Source organism: Rhynchophorus ferrugineus, unplaced genomic scaffold, assembly GCF_030347505.1.
Source record: "Rhynchophorus ferrugineus isolate W39M unplaced genomic scaffold, kcgeb_rfMv2 rfM8, whole genome shotgun sequence".
Classification (NCBI taxonomy): domain Eukaryota; kingdom Metazoa; phylum Arthropoda; class Insecta; order Coleoptera; family Curculionidae; genus Rhynchophorus; species Rhynchophorus ferrugineus.
The window spans coordinates 27,789,838-27,806,056 of NW_027472587.1; the positions used below are offsets into that span (position 1 = coordinate 27,789,838).

A 16,219-nucleotide genomic window follows, 5' to 3' on the forward strand; every position below is an offset into this window, starting at 1 on the left:
TAAAAGTCAAAACTAAGTCAAAGAAGTTGTTGGTATATCGATGTAGTTGTACCGTGTAGTTGATGTTCGATTCCAACTTCTAAGCAACGATGAATAAAAAGAAAAAGGATGTTTTTATCAAGGTGTTTTCGTGTTCTAAGGTTCCTATGGAGAACCTCACACTGAGCATGTTTATGAAATTTTTCAGGATTGACGTTCCTCATAAACCGTGGGACTCTGAGTAACGCGCGGACTTTTCTCGATTGGAACACTAGTAGTAGTTCAAGTTGTCTCTTCGAGACATACCTGTACCACACCTGTGCTTCGTTGAGGCAAATTGGCCGGACTAGCATTTTATACAGCGCCGCTTTCTGTGTGTTTGGAAGTTTGCTCTTTCTGCAGAGTAGAGGAAATAGTAGGCTTTACACGCCACTTCCTTTGCAAATAGTGTGCTATATTTGGGCTGACCATTGGAATCTGCGGTCGAACTGGAGACCGAGGTATGAAACTTTCTGTAGCCATGGGATAGGGAGTTTATCGATTTGGAGGCGATAGGTGCGGAACTCCTTCTTGCGGTGGAACAGAATAGCCTGAGTTTTGCTCGAGTTTATCTGTAGCCGCCAGAATTTGTAAAACGCTATCGCTTGGTTCAACTGTACTTGGAGTCTGTTGCGAATAGCGTCGGGACAATAACGGATTGTGAAGAAAGCGGTATCGTCTGCGTAAAATGCTGTGTGGAAAAGTTTGTAGAGTCGGAAATCAGCCATATAAAGGTTGAATAGTGCTGGGGCTAGTGGAGCACCACTTGCGGAAATTTGTTTACGAGAGAAGACTGCGTCACCGATCCTCACTTGAAAGGACCTATCGTCCAAGTATGAATCTATCCGGGCTATTAGGGCTATTAGGTCATTGGGTAGACCAAGCTGTTTCTATTTAAATATTAGACCATGGTGCCATACTTGATCGAAAGCTCTAGAGACATCGAAAAAAATGGCTGCAGTTTTTCGATCTTTTATCAGTGCCTGGTGGATAGTTGCTGCGACGCGGGCAGCTTGATGGAGGTATGAATGTTTGGCACGGAAACTGAATTGTTCGTTAGGGATTATGTGATGTGCGTCCGGAAAATCGTTCAAAGCGTTTAAAATCGCTTTTTCGGCAAGTTTGGAAAGGGTACAATTTTAATAAGTAAAGGAAGAATCATACAATACTGTATATCTTCGTGATAATGAGAAAATGTAACTTTTATTATTGTTTTCATGAAACAAAAATAGGTGTTGTTAAGCCGAGTGTTTATGTAAAGAAAAGTGTTATCGCAAATATTACGCTATATTATGTTATAAATAAAAAATGAAAAGTAGAATTATAAAAATATTACAAAAACCGGTAAATGATAGTAATTGTTCTTTTTTAAGAATGTTGCAAATTACGAAATAAATAGTAATTAGGTCACGTCAACAATAAAATCATACTTAGATCAAGGAGAGATATACGATAAAAGTCATTATAGATTGTTGTTGAGGCCTTGATTCTTACAATATCATTATAGTCTCGCTAAAATTAACATAATTTTGACGAAATTCAGCTTTTGATGGAAATATAGCCTTGATTCATGAAGCTTGAGTCACGATCAGCCTTAGTCTACCATGATGGGCATTTCCTCATATTTTTTGGATTAAGTTTTCTTACTTTTACAGTAGATTTTATATGATACTTTTTTATAAATACTTTGTATATGATTTTATACTGTTATATATTATATAGCATACAATTTGAAATTCATATCTCACCTTTTTCTCTGTGTTCAATTCATGAGTCTAAATTATTTAAAGTGCTTCTTTATTGTTTTGTATAATACAAATAATTTCTGTAATACTTCAAAGATTAATATGGTCATATTTAAATTTTATTTGGTTACAATCCTGTTACTGGGGAGAGCAAAACAAGCCACGACTATGTCAGCAGTGTAGAGAAGGTCAAAGCATATGGTATCCATATTATAATTAACTCACTTGGTCCAATCCAAATAATAATTTGGTAATTTTTTATTTTAAATGTTTCATATTCTAATATAATTCTTCACTTCGTGTGGTACGTCACTGAGATCCTAAACGGACTTGGACTGAGTTTGATGAAATTCTAGGTAAGTATTCATGTGGATTCGAGAATGGTTTAGATTGAGAACCGGACCCACTAGGTGGCGCTGCGATAGTGTTCAAGAGTTTTTTTTATCTTTTAACGATTATAAGAACATATTACTTCAAAATCACTAATTAGATATTGTTGTGATTTTCTTAGGTTGTAAACAAAAAAAAAAGTATAATATACTAAGGATATATGGCATGTATCTATATCGATACATCGAAGGGCTGGTAAATGGCTCAAGATAATAAGGGAGTTTAATTTTTAATTTTAAAAATACTCTACTGCAGATGTGAAAATTTAGCCCGGGGTATATCTCATTAATCTTATCTCATTTATTTCCAAGGAAACTTCAATTCAATTCACCAATTTGTCTATTTTAGTAACGTTATGTAGTTAAATGATCCTAAGAATATCGTTTTGATATTCGTTTTTGATATTCGACGATTTTTTAAAAACGACATAAGAACGAAAATAGGTAAAACTAATCGATTTCGGGAAACACTGTAAATTCAGAAACCAAACCCAGAAAGAGAATACTATTGAAATGGTGTGGTCGTAGATTTGGAAGTTGCTCCATTGAAATGCAAATATCGAAAGTCGCACCAAACACTCAGCTTCTTCGTAGTTAAACTTCAATCCTAATGACAACAATAAATACAATAATTCAACTATGATAAGATCGCTGGTGTCGACCAACTTAGTACAGAAATGAGCAAAGCCGTTGAGGAAACACTGTCAATATTGAAGAAAGCAACAACTGCTCCTATACTGTAAAAAGCAGATACTAAATGTATAAACACTGTAAAAACTGTCTTTTAACTGTTGTAGGGAAAGTGTTTATGAAGATCATAGATATCAAGATCATCATCATCAGTCTATAAAGGAACAAATTAGGCATAGAGAAAGTGCGATTGTCATTTTGTTTTGGCATGTATCTTTGGAAGCTGAAGATGATCCCCTAAAAATATTAAACTTCTTCAGGCATCTAGGGAAGGTTCCATTAGCTGAAAATGATTAAATGAATAATATCCACTCGTAAATATTTTAACTATCGGAATTATCTATGAACTCATAGTTCTAAAATTGTGGGATTGATAGACAAACACAAGAAAACGTACTGAGTGCGTGCTGAAACGTTTCGCGACATCTATGATGCAGTAAGATCAAGAAATACCTATACCAGCCATGGGTTTAAGAGACACATTGGAAAGTACAGTGTTTAACAAAAGCGCAAAATTCCGAACAATGTTTGGTATGAAAACATTAAAGATAACCGCGCTGATTGTGCAAACTATTCGTCGCATTTTTCTGTTTATTGTATTATCTAAACAAACCACATACAATTATGCATTTGTTGATTTTGGTTTAGAGTAATATTGATTTTAAGAGTGACAACAGCGGCTGTCCGATAAGTTTGTGAAGCACCATCTATTTTTTAACAATGGAACTAGTAATTTGATGGCATTTTTCTTTCATAAGAACCTAACTAAATATCTAATGATTAAATTTAATTTAATTTGAATGAATTTAAAGTATGACTAATTTATTGCTACTAACTTGATATGACTAACATATTGCTGCCAAACAATATCATATATTAGTCTTGGTTTGAGAGCGGATAGCATCGTAAATATATCAAAAGAACGTTTTGGTTTTATACTGCACGACCATTTGACTATGATAAAGCTCTGTTCAAAGTGGGTGCCCCATTTGCTCAATGTTGACCAAAAACAAGAACGCGTTGATGATTCTGAGCAGTGTTTGGCCATGTTTAAACGTCACAAACTGGAATTTTGGCATCGATGTGTGACAATGGATGAAACATGGATCCATCACCTCACTCGGGAATCAAAACGATCGACATCTGAGTGAACAGTAACTGGTGATTATTTTGAGGTAAAAGATAAATCGTTCTACAAAAGTGGTATTGAAATGTTAGAGCGGCGCTGATGAATTTTTGAAGGCAAAAAATGCGTTTTCTTTGTTACGTCTGAGAATCTTACTCTTGGATCATACTGAAGTAGGACGCAGACTCAAGATAACCAAACGATGTGATCTTGTGATCTATTTTTTCTTGTTCCCGAATGACCAGCTAGAACCGAATGCTCTTTTGCTGATGTCGCTGATGATGTTCGGGATAGTGGAGTGTTTTGCGGGCGACAGAGACCCTGGGTTATGACTGGGATTGTCGTAGTTGGTTATCTACCAAGGTTTGTGGATGGGTAGTGATTTTATCAAGATGTTGTCGTGTTCTAAGGCGCCCAGAGAGAATTTTACACTGAGCATGGTCGTGAAACTCTTCACGACGGGGATGCCTGATTCGAGGTGCTGACGCTGAATTTATACCACGCCTGGTTCAGTTGGGTTTGAAGTGTGTCGCGAATAGCGTCGGGATTGTAACCGGTTGTGAAGAAAGCTGCATCATCTGCATAAAATGCTATGAAGGAATGGTTCTGTAGTGGGAAATCGGCCATGTAAAGGTTGAACAAGGCAGGGGCTAGTGGATCACCTTACGGTACTCCTGCGGAGATTTGTTTTCGAGAGGAAACTGCGTCATCGATCCTGACTTGACAGGGCCTCATCATCTAAAAAGATGGCTCCAGTTTTATTGTGTTGCTGTGTAGTGAAGTTGTTTGTTCTAAAAGTAATTCTAAATGTTATTAGGATTTTTCTGTAAATTTTAGTGGTATTATATCATAATTCATTTCAGGTTTCTTTAATAGATGCATTTATTAACAAAGCACTAATCGAATATTGCAGGTAATAAATATGTTAATTTGTGTATTAAGAGTTAAATGAATGTTGCAAAAAATATTAACAGTTATAAAATAGCTTCATTTGATATAAATTCCTCATTTGTGAGGGTCAGTTGTTAGTTCCCATAGAAGGCTAATTAAAGTTGAGGAATCTCCAAAGGTGAAATCGAAAAGTGGAATAAATAAGCAAAGAACGAAGAATTAAGGAAAGTTATTCAAAAATGTAGGTAAAGAAATTATTCTTTTAACCAGTCTGGAGTATTTATTGATGTTGCGATATATATTTTAGGTGGGAAACATTGATAAAAGATAAAGAGACTATATGAAAACATAAATGAAGTACTGAAAATATGCAGCATTTAAAATGAACCTAACTACATAATTTGCATAGATGAAACACATAGACCAAATAAAAGAAATAATGAATTATTAATAGTTAATTTGTAAACATTTGAAAGCAATGATAAATATTAAGGTATTTAACTATTAATGCAATAAGATATATGACTATATGACATTTTATTCTTGGACCATTGTATTAATTACTTTGATTATTTACTTTTTAGACCTAAGTCTTGAAAAATTAATAGTTCATTTATAGTGATTATATAATATTTATATTGAATTAATACATTCGTTTAATTTACATATCTAAATTGTAAACATTAAATTATCTAAATGTGTTCGTTATTGTTGTAATATCAAGTCAAAGCCAAATATAGTTCTCTGTTTTAATATACAAACATGTAATAATTTATTTATTATTCCAAATTTATGTTTATAATACGAATACGAAAGTAAAGAAGGATTATGTATACTTATATTACATTCTCTGAGAGTTCTGAAAATAATCTTACTTATGATACTTTGTTATAATATTCAGTGATGTAGCAATTTAAACTATGCTGATTATGGTAACATAATGGAAATTCTTTTCGACTCGATCGGTACGGTCGATCAGATCAAAACAACAAAAATATCTAGAATATCTAGATTATGTGTTATATTAATAATTATATAGTAATAATAATTAAATTCTTCTGTTATTCTTGGTGGTCTAAAATATGGAAGAACAAGGGTAAGTGCAGAATGTAAGGTTATAAATTTTATTTATAGTGAGAATGTTAGCTGCCACATTTATAACACATCATTTTCAACGATATCCAAACATATGCTAAAATTTAATGATAACAAGAAAAGGGAAGAAAATGATTCTTGTTGTGTTGGAAGTAGTCAAGTCATTAATGAGGTTTGTCCATCAAGAATAGTAGCAAAAACTGTAGTAACTAGTAATAATTAGATATTTATTTTAAACATAATATAATTTAGCAATGATTTAAATTTTATTTTATATCTAAGATGTAGCTGGAATTTATTGAGAGTAAAAGTCGAAGAATGTGAAATTCAGAGAATCAGAGAAGAATAAATTAGACAGCATTTTGCTAAGATGTAAGAACAGTGTACAATGATACTTTGAAATAATTAAATTTACTAACAAAAGTAGACCTGGATCAAATAAACAAAATATAAAACTATCAACGACACCCTAATGATCTAATGACAAGGAAACAATGCATTATTATATAAGAGTATGTTTAAACAAATGATTGTTTTGTAAAAATAATGATGTATTGACTCATGTATGTATTAATCGAAAGCTCGAGGTAGTCAATTCATTAATGTGATTTGTGGATCAAGAATAGTAGCAATAATATTGGGAGATTTTTAGGAAAATCTTACTGCTTTCATATATAGTGGTGGCTTTTTCGTTTGGTTTTGGCTATATTGGCGTGTTTGATCTAAACGATTTTGCTCTTTTTTATTGTAATGTTTATTTGTATGGTTCTTGGAGTTCTTGTTAATTGTCCAACTATGTAAATTTATTTACATATGGTGTTTTTATAAAAATAGAAAAGCATATGGAAATTATTTTTCATTTTTCAATATTTCATTTTATTCAATAATTTTTTAAATAAAATCTGTTATTTCCAAAATTTCTCCATTTTTATTTACCTCCTGAACCTATTTACCTGCTTAATATGTTCGATATTAAATCACGATAAAAAAAAGTAAATATAGCTGTATATGCGCATGCGCCAAACTCAGATTATTCTCTGTTTTAAAATTAAATGAAGATGTTGTGGAGTAAGGTATCCTAATAAATAGTGGTCGAATCCCGACCATAGAGCGATCACTAGTTTAAAGTAAGTCGTAAAAATAACTATTTGTTTTGACAAAGAAATACGATTACGGAAAGTTCAAATCGCCGTTCCGTTTTTCGCTTTCACTTGTCGTTTTTGACATCCTTACCGAACTTATCTACTAATCGGATGATACCGTTCGAGATTCCATCAGATAATTATCCGGTAGGAAATTCGGCTTTGGCGCCGCTACTGCCTCACGAACGATAACCAATTACTATCGAACACGATTGTCGAAGCCATTTACTTACCGATTAAATCGGGCGCTAGTCAATTGTAGATCGTATCGATACATACCTGAAAATAAAAAAGAAACAGGTAATTAGTCGTTGCAGGTCGCTGTTATCTATCTACTACGATTTTGGGAATGTGTCTCGATGTTTTAATCAGTTTACACGACCCAAAAATGTCGATGGGCTTTGAGATTGTAACGACACACCGTCTGGCCTTGATGAACTTGAAAGGTTCCTTTCGCGAAATTTCATTTTATACATTGCTATAGGGGGAAACAAGCTGTGACTCACTCGTTCCATATATTTTGTGTTAAAACAGTGAATTAACTTTAAAATAAGTCCGAAATATATTAAGTGCTTGCATGTATTCTGCTTATTTTATCACTTTAAAGTTTAAACTTTTTATTGTGAAAAATTGGTAAAATGATTATTAATAAAACATTTTCCCGTCTTTTTAGTAACATGAATTGGCAACAATCATCGATCCATTACTGCTTTCCCTCAGTTTTTCAAAACCGTATCCAACCCGGCTAAGTTATGTTGCCGGTAGACAGTAAGAGTTTCGATAGATTTTGTGAAAGAAAAGAAAGTGAAATGTCCCCGGTCTGACACATAGATGGCGCTACTAGAAATAAATTCATATGTTTTTTAGTTAGGCCTAATCCTCGGAAGTTACGTGTATAAATTTGACAGATGTCGGATCATTAGGTTGTGAATTATAGCATTTTGAGTGAAGCAACTTTTGTTATTGTGAAAAAAATGGATAAAAAATAATTTCGCGTGTTGATAAAATATTGCTTTTTGAAGGGCAAAAAAATACAGTTGAAGCAAAAACTTGGCTTGATGCCGAGTTTCCGGACACTGCCCCAGAAAAATCAACTATCGAGGATTGGTATGCTAAGTTAAGACGTGGTGAAATGAGCACCGAAGACGGTGAACGCAGTGGACGCCCAAAAGAGGTTGTTACCGACGGAAACATTAAAAAATCCACAAAATGATTGACTGAACGTGTACATCATATCATTCACGAATATTTGGGTATGAGAAAGCTCTGTATAAAGTGGGTGCCGCGTGAGATCACTTTTGACCAAAAACAACGACGAGTTGATGATTCGGAACAGTGTTTGAAGATGATCAAGCATAATAAACCCGAATTGTTATGTCGATATGTGACAATGGATGAAACATGGCTCCATCATTTCACTCCCAAGTCCAATAGACAGTCGTCCGAGTGGACTGCACACGATGAACCCGATCCAAAGCGTGGGAAAACGGAAACGAAAAAGCAATTTTCATTGACTAGTTTGAAGAACGAAATCGCCGAAAAACGGCCGCTTTTGAAGAAAAATAAAGTGCTGTTTCACCAAGACAATACACCGTGTCACAAGTCAGTGAAACGGCAAAAATCCATGAATTGGGTTTCGAATTGCTTCCTCATCCACCGTATTCTCCAGATCTGCCCCCCCAGCGACTATTTCCTGTTCTCGGATCTCAAAAGAATGCCCGCTGGGAAGAAATTTGAGCGAGATATTAATTGAGGTCTATTTTGAATCAAAGGACAAATCGTACTACAAAAATGGTATCGAAAAGTTGGAAGGTCGCTATAATCAGTGTATCACCCTTGAAGGGAATTATGTTGAATAAAAATGTACTCTCTACTCTATTATAAAAAATGATGATTAACACAAGAAATAATGGCCGAGTTTCGACCATTGGGAGACCACTTGTTCCCATGATAAAATATATTGTACATTAGTCGTAAATGGTAATAATAACTGGTAATAATAACAAAAAATTATATCAATAATGATAAAAAAGTACACACAAAATTTTAGCGACCCCTATTTATTATTTATTTGTTTCCGAAACAAAGCTGTATATACCGACTGACGCCAAATGTACCTGTCCACCAAAAAGTGAAATAAAACCAGCTCATTGGTATAAACCATCGATTTTTTTCCTCTATTTATTCACAATTCGTCGTTTATATTGTACTTGTCGCCACACCAGATCAACAAAGGTACCGCAGCAGAGTTGGACCCGTCGACGTCCGAGCCGTAAAGCACCACAGCCCAGCCGGGTACCTACGGTACCTCGAAATCGAATCGGCGACAGGTAATAAACGTTTACAACCACGGGTTCGCTTATGTCATACTTGGCGTCGCCGGAAGTGGCTTGCGGCAGAAGCAGCAGCCACCCTCACAGGCCGTCTTTCCGTAGCGGAAGTAACGTAACGACCCGGCGAGAGGCTAGCGGACGGAGTTCTTGCGCGTCTCGGAAGGAACGCGATGTTGCCGGACGTTACTGAAACTGAAACGAGCGAGGGAGGCCAGGTGGCAACGCCGTCCTTTTGGGTTGCCCGACAATGACCTTCGGAAGTTCCACGAAGGTTAATTAGATCGAATGTTCATTTGTTAACATAGGTTCTGCCAGAAGTATCTGGATACATTAATGCAGTATTATTTGTTATTTAATTAAGATAGTTAAATATTTAAAATGTATAAAAAATATACATCTAGGTCCTTGTAGATATAAATATCAGGTCTCAATAAATACCACTGGACTAAATATTCAACACAGTTTGCCATCATTAATAAGAACATAACACATTTAATTTGTACACTTGAAGGTGCATTTAAAAATTATTAAAATAATTTTGTACATAGTACTATGCATGAGAGTTGTATTTACCATCATCTAGAATGAGAATACGCAGCTAAGGAGTATGAGTTCTTAAAAATAAAGTTCTTTTTAAAATTATTTTTGGTAATGTATTAGCTCTAAACTTATTATTACGTTTACAAACATTTTACATTATTAAACATATAGACTAAATAGATACAAAACATGGACAGAAAAACTTTATAAGAAACTCTACAAATTGTTTCAACGCCCAGCTTATTTGCTAGATTTAGATTCCTCTGATTTCTGGCTCATCTAACACCGCGAAATTCTGCATAACAAACTACTATTACTGCTGCAGTAATACATAAATTATATTTATAATTATAAATAGGTTTTCCAATTTCTGTTTTCGTCAAATAAAACTGAGTTTGAACATCAACACTCTAAAACAATCACGCTAAAAGAAGTCTCCCAAGTTATAAAAAGTAAAAGACATCAATCCAAAGAAAGCACCAAGCTACCACTTAATAACTGGACAAGTGCTGAAAATCTACCATGAAAATTTAACTGCAACCAGTATTTGAAAAATTCTTGGGAAGAATTTTAACAGAACAGATCACATTAGTTTGCTTTTATAAAAAATGTATATAATACTCTATAAAGCATAACTCCATAAAGTGTTATCGAAGCAATACGCTGAATTTGTAGCGATCGTCAGATGTTTCGAATTTTCCCGCAATTATCAGCAGCCCACAGATCTACTCGAGGCGTTGCACATACCTGAAGTTAGCACCCACGGTGAGGTGGCAACAAGTGGTACTGACAGAGGGTACGACGTGGCAACCTCGGGTGGTGAAGCTAGGGGATGACGCGACGCCTCGATGTTCTTTCCGTTCCCGACTCTGAGAGTGATCAGACGTGCCACTGTTCTTAACATCTGAAGGTAACTCTGCCACGTGCATTTCTTTATTTTTATATTCATATAGTTTGATCTTGTTTAGTGTATAATATCTGGTTTAGTGTTTAATATCTGGTTTAAAGTTTAATATCGGCTCGTCAAAAATTAATATTTCTTCCGCATATAATTATAATCCCTTTGTACTAAAATAAATCATCGAAGATATTGTCTTTATCTAACCGCACCTGTACCCTAAAAATTCTTAAACTCCTAAGCTAGGATATTTAGAGTTGAACAAGAAGAAACTTAGTCAACAATGAAAGAAACAAAAGCGAGTGTACCAAAAATTAGGGTTTGGGGTTCTGTTCTTTACCTAATCGATATATGTGACATACTATAAATAGAAAATTGCCCGAGAATTGCGCCAGTCAAAATATAAACATGTGGACCCAAACATGGAAAATAAATCAGTGCACATTGAATTTACTTACAATCAAACTGTTCACATATCAATAAATATGAATAATACTATTACTCTATACAGTGAAAATGCTAAGTACACTACGATAAATCATGACATAAAACCCTGTTGGAAAAAGCATATCAAAAAAAAAAACTAACATTGAAATATCTCAAGCAAAAAATGCATTGGTTATTTTGAAGAAAATCTTAATCATTCGTTCATAAGTTATTGCTGTACGAGCAGACGCTAAAACCTGTATAGACTTATGACAGCCTCGAGAAGCATTGTGGATGCATCCAGACGATACAGGAACAATTAGTTTCACTAAGACCTTCGGATCCCAACTGTCATAGGGAAAATGTGAAAGAGATTCGCAACTGAAGAAAGATTCCACTCCCATGTAAACACTGAAATGCTGCATCTCTTGGATAGAATTGAACTGAATGGGTCTTCCTAGATAAGTATCAAGTTTTAAGTCACTGTAGAGACAAATTTTTACTACTGAACTTACTGCTTAACGTGGGCTTCAAACCACGGTTCTCGGTATTAAGTTCACCAACTGGCCAATGGCCAGCTTAAAGACCATCCCAGAAGACATCCTACCCAGTCTGATTACTGGAATGGCTTTTTTGAATGAACATCATTTATTTTTAAATGAACATAAAATCATACAGGCAAAAATTACGATTAAATACCTTTTATGGGTCTGAAATATATTTGACAGAGTACCAAGAGAAAAACTTTGAAAAGAACTAACGTAATTAGAAATTTTCACCAATAGATGTGTAGCAAAAGAAGTCTGAACTTTTCATTAACATGATCCAACTTAAAATAAAACCATATATATTTAAAATATACATACATAAAATACTTATACTGGTTAAGTCATCAAGGTCAGCGCTGAAAAAAAAACTGCAAAAATACATTGCATTTGAACAATATAAAATAAAAATGAATCAAAATTGGTGGGATGATAGATAGGGATGAACCAGATAGATATAAAAATAGGAAGGTAGAAAAAGGTAAGTTAGAAACTTAAGGTAATATATAACTGTGTAACAAAAAGCTATTCTACTCTGTAACGGCTAGAGTAACAATTAAAGTGATAACAATATTCACTAATCACAAAAATTCATGCAATAAAATAGTATTAACGGATTTATAAACATTTCGGAGAATATAATCATAAGACAATTTAAAACTTGAAATAGAAAAATGGTTTTTTTGCCATATATTTTAGAAGAAATAGTAAATACTTATTATAGATATGGAAAAGGAATAGGAAATAGAATAGGAAAGTTGTTGTTACTGACAGGTGTTTGTACTCTAGTTATAGTAGTCTTAACGTTGTTCCTCATAGCGAATAGGTGATCTGTATGCCAACTTGCATAGAAATAGTTTTCTCTATTACATTCGTAATACGATGTAACTGATAAACTTCCAAGTGATTTATATATTTATATATTCAAGTTAGTGAGGCGGGAGCTTCCGATGTAGTTCTTTCCTATATAGTTAGCATTAATTTTATTATATAATCATAATTCATTTAAATCAATTTTATTAAAATCCTATTCCATTTTGACTGAGATTTTATGAATACATTTTGATCGCTCGACAAGATAGTAATTTCTGCAACCAAATTTTATCTTAATTCTTACATAAACTTATCAAAAATTGAAAGCAAATTATAGTTTGCTGGTGTCAAATCTAAGCTATTATAAACCAAGCTCCCTCGGTTTTTGCCCGTTCCCCAAATATGTGTGTGGTCTGGTGATGTCATTATGAAGAAGAACGCCCCTTTGGTTGGCTTTTTGGCCGCTTTTTCGCGTAAATCTTCTTAATTGGCGACAGTAGGAATTTAAACCAGTAGTTTGAAAACCACGAAATCGACAGTATTATCTTTACACGACAGTATTAATCTTTTGTGATTCTTGATTTTTTGCATTATTAATTCATAATCATTTTATGATGCGATTGTTTACTATCAATTCTTAAAATAATTACGGAGTTATGTAGAGTATATATAGTCTATTCAAAGTTATTTTAGTAATGCATCATGGATATTTGTGACGTCGAAATATTGCAATGTTGCCGAATTAACTCTGAGTTTTAGTTCAGTTTGGCTTTGACATAAAAATAAATTCTAATCTAAATAAAATAATTGAACAAAAATATGAAATAAAATTTATTTTAACATTATAGTAAATCTAATAAGACACAGCTATAACAATTTGTAGGTTAGATTTGTTTTGTTTACATTTAACTCTTTTCCACACCATCCATGAGATAGAATTTCTCGGCCCGTTTTTTTTTATGTAGTGGTATCCCCCTGGAGGCCTAATCCACTTAATTAACAATTGTATATCTGAGAAACGTATTTTACTTTCATTCGACAGCATATTTACTTTTTTCATTTAGTTCTTGTTTCCTTCAATGGTGTGTTTACTTGTCAAGTCATCTTGGTATCACTGTATATTTTATTTCTTTTGCTACTATCTGTGTACACCATTCTTCACAACATTAATCACTGAATTCTGTCTAATGTATTTACCATATCTACACAACGGTTAGTATTCATTCTCTCCTCATACGTTGTAACTTAACGCTCATGTTTAATTTTGAACAATTACAATCATATCTGTGCACACAAATCTTTCACGCTCTACAATACCATTTTCTATAGTTATATTCAATTAATTATGTGCATATCTTTAGTTGCTTCCACTCTCATCACTCTGGCTCAGGAATTTCTAGCATTGCACAGCATTATCATATGTCCTGAAAGTTCCCTTCAGTCACTTTCACTTTCTCACTCATTGTCCAATTCAATCACTAAACTGTTAATTTCTATTCTGTCTGAAACATGTTCACAATTCCAATTACTTCACCTGTATCGAGTCCATCCAAACCCAAGGTGTTTGGCAATTATTTATGATCCTTCTCGACCAGCAATATATCTGCAATTAATTATTGATAAATATAATTATCAACAAAACCTAATCGAATGCTATTGTAACGTTTACCTTTTTCCATCAATTTTTGTTGTCTTTACACTTTTTTTGTTACCGACTTGGCAAGGGTGCCACAATGAACCATTTTGAAATATCCAAGTTTCATCAAGATACACAAATTCAAATAGTTTATCGTCCTTGGTCTTATATTATGCCTTTAGAAATTTAATTATTTTCAAGGTAATGTCTGGAGGTTCTATTAAACCTCTCCGATGGTTATCTTTACACCTTTTAAACCCTATGCCCTGTAAGAGTGTAAAAAAGGAGGTCTTACATCCCTCATAAAGCTGCATGTCCCTAATTCTTTTATGTATACTTTTCAGACAGACAATTTTCGTATATTTGGTCTCGAATAGAGCCAATAACAAGATGGTCAAGATTCTTCACCCACTTAGTATGTAGACGGGTTTTCTTGGGTCAATCTAACGTTTTATTCTTCATTTTGTAAGCGATGTTATTTACACTACTCACAGTAATATTTAGCGCGGCAGCAACCCGCTAAAAACATTTTCAATAAAATTGTAGGGACTTATATTATTTAATATCATCAATAATTACCTCTCTAACGGAATTTATCAGCAAAAGGGGAGCCTCCATTATCTCGTTCCTTTTCGAAATAACCTATTAAAGCCGCAATCAATTTGTGACTCTGAATATCTATTGTTTTCGACATTTTCAAACAAAGTAATTTTATAACCTGTAGTAATTATAACTAATATTTTGAATAATTTAGCGTACATCTGACAACCAGACGGCGACCGGCTGTCAGATGTATGAAAAATTCTTGAAAGCAACAGTGATAAGAGATTTGAACTCTTACCTATAAATTATAGTGGCTGTATAATTAACTGTAATTATATTTGGCAAACATAAAAAAAATAAAATATAAAATATAATAACATTTTTGTTGAGTTATTTTATTTAGATTAAAATTATTTGTATGTCAAAGCCAAACTGAACTAAAACTCAGAGTTAATGCGGCAACATTGCAATATTTCAACGTCACAAATATCCATTATGCATTACTAAAAAAAGTTTGAATAAACTATATGTACAAATTTGCTATTTATGTTCTAATGTCGTTTCAATGATTTCAACCATTAACAACAAGCATTAACAAATAGTTAAGCCTATTTAAACCATACCATTTAAGCAAAAAAACATATCATTTATATGAAATTGAATGAATATGAGAAATGTTTCATTCAAACATATTGCTACCAAATTTTAATAATGATTAAACACCAAATTTCGGCATCAAATATAATTTGCAATTATTTTAAAGGACATGATCATTGTATTTTTAATAAAATAGTTTCGCTTGAAAACTGGTCTTAGAGAAAACTCACACAATGTACCTCAAGCATTAAACGAACAGTTCTCGTTCTTATTTAACCCGGAACATCTTTGCTAGTAAAATTTGAGAATGCAGTTGACATTACGTCTAACAAGATAAAAATCTGCAGGCGCGAAATACAAATACTGTTGAAGTATGTTGAAGTTTATAAAAATGTGTCGAAAAAAATCGTTTTGCTTGATATTTCCATCTTATTGATGAAATTTCCAAGAAACGAAGTACCAATTCATGGTTTTTCCAACTCTGGCATTTTTTCCATATTCAGGCTTCCATTACTTTTGATTTCTATACCCAAATATTTAAATGTATTTACTTGTTGCTCTTTTACATTCTGAATTTGAATATTTATTATATCTGGATCTCCCATCACCATGAAGCAGTAAACATACGTCATCAAGATGTTTGCCGCTATTCGTAAATTGCTTTTAGAATCAAACAATATTTTTCTTCTCATTTTATTCCAGTTAAAAATATGTACAATACTGTTTGATTCATTCGAACACGTAAACGAATGAGCCTGCTAAAGTCATTCGGTTGTCAAATGTCCGCAATCT

The 16,219-nt window shown here is 33.4% G+C and overlaps 1 protein-coding gene across 5 annotated transcripts in view; it reads right to left on the reverse strand.

Moving 5' to 3' along the window:
• The window catches only part of pnt (ETS transcription factor pointed), a 504,008-nt gene that overhangs the window by 206,200 nt on the left and 281,589 nt on the right, over positions 1-16,219 (reverse strand). The window contains exon 2 of one of the 5 annotated variants that reach the window (XM_076411205.1): positions 7,330-7,375. The exons of the other annotated variants lie outside the window; for them this stretch is intronic. The gene's annotated coding sequence lies outside the window, so the exon portion shown is untranslated. The remainder of the gene's footprint in view (positions 1-7,329; positions 7,376-16,219) is intronic. 5 annotated transcript variants of the gene reach the window in all.